Genomic DNA, 1,633 nt, shown 5'->3' with positions numbered 1-1,633 from the left:
ATCCTGAATCTGATTATGGTATACTTCCTCAGGTTATAAAAATCCCTGGGCCACCAACATACAAAATTACAGTAAGTGTTACAAAAGTGAATAACTATAATATGGGTCATAAAAGATTCTTGTAAGCTAGAAGGGTTCTAACCCTATGCTTTCAATAAAATTGGCAAAATAAACATGGAATTGTCAGTGGACTGATCATTAAAAATAGCTTTTGATGATAGATCAATGTGTGAATTGGGGCATATTATTCAAAAGAGGTTTAAAGAATTGATTGGCACTGTTGTAACAACTTCTCATCTTCTTATTTGTCTAAATGAAGCTTCTCAGCATTAATATCAAAGTGATGAAAAATATTAAGGGAATTTAAACTGAGCTCTGTGATGTTCTAGCAGTAAGTAATGTTTACTCATGAATACGTAAATCAGAAGAAAAAAATACCAATCCAACCAATCTCATTAAGAGATGCATTTCCATGAATATTGTTGCCTTTATGTTTAATTATTATTTATTTAAAACTATATTTATTTTAATCAATTGTGTACTAAAATAACTTTAGGAACTCAGTGTGGAGGAAATTAATTAACACTTAGAGCCTTGTGGTCTCAGGAGAAATTTTTTAATTTCTTTTAACAAACATATATATATTAATTTTTGTTCAGACACACACAAAAAGACAGTCAAAAAATCTTTCAAGTATAAAAACGCATTACTTAAGGATTACATTTTGTGTAATAGAAATGCAAGTTCAAGAAGAAAAAGGAGATATTCATCTTATTAAAGAGGAGCTTGTTCATGCTTTTTTTAATCTTTAAATTATTTTATATCATTCATGAGAGAGAGGCACCCCCAATAGGGTCTTGCCACACTGTGGTCTAGCCCTGCAGCCAGCCCGGATCATGGATGTGTGCAAGAACACCCAGCATGTTCAAGTTCACCCAGGATCCAAACCTGGGCCTCCCCTTAGGCCCCAGCATTGCATAGCAACTGTGCAGTCATGTGTGTTTAAAATAGATAATAGGGAGCAGATCACACTGGCATCTCATTTCTACAGAGTGCATTAAGATGAATGATGTTGGGGCCACCAGGAGGCATAGCAGTTAAGGTGCTGGACTCCCACAGGGCTGACCGCAGTTCAAGTGCCGGACCCAGAGGCTTGAAACGCACGCTGGGCTGGTGTGCGTGCGTGTCCAAAATTCCAAGAGGAGAATGGAAGAGGAGGGATCTCAGCGTGGCCATCCCCTTAGGGGGCGGTGATTTCTCACTTTTTGTCTCTCTGTCTCTCTGGAAAGTGCCTGTGGCCTGTAGCAAAAATCTCTCTTAAAAAAAAAAATGAATGTACAATGTTATCTTTAAAAAAAAAAAAAAAAACAATATTTAAGAACACCAGAAATGACATCTTTTGAAAATATTTAGACTTATAGAAAGCACTGTATGTCAACATGCACATGTGTGAGTGTAAACACCATACAATTACATTGATGTGAAGTTCTAGAACAGGCAAAATTCATCTATAGTTAAAAAAAAAAAGAAAGAAAGAAAAAATCATGGGACCAGCAGTTAGTGTAAGGGCTATGTCACTGGACTCCCACGTAGTCGACCCGGTTCATGTCCTGGACCCGGGGAATTAACACTC

The sequence above is a fragment of the Tupaia chinensis genome, unplaced genomic scaffold, assembly GCF_000334495.1.
Source record: "Tupaia chinensis unplaced genomic scaffold, TupChi_1.0 Scaffold000270_2, whole genome shotgun sequence".
In the NCBI taxonomy this organism is placed as follows: Eukaryota; Metazoa; Chordata; class Mammalia; order Scandentia; family Tupaiidae; genus Tupaia; species Tupaia belangeri.
Note: the sequence above shows the minus strand (reverse complement) of the source record.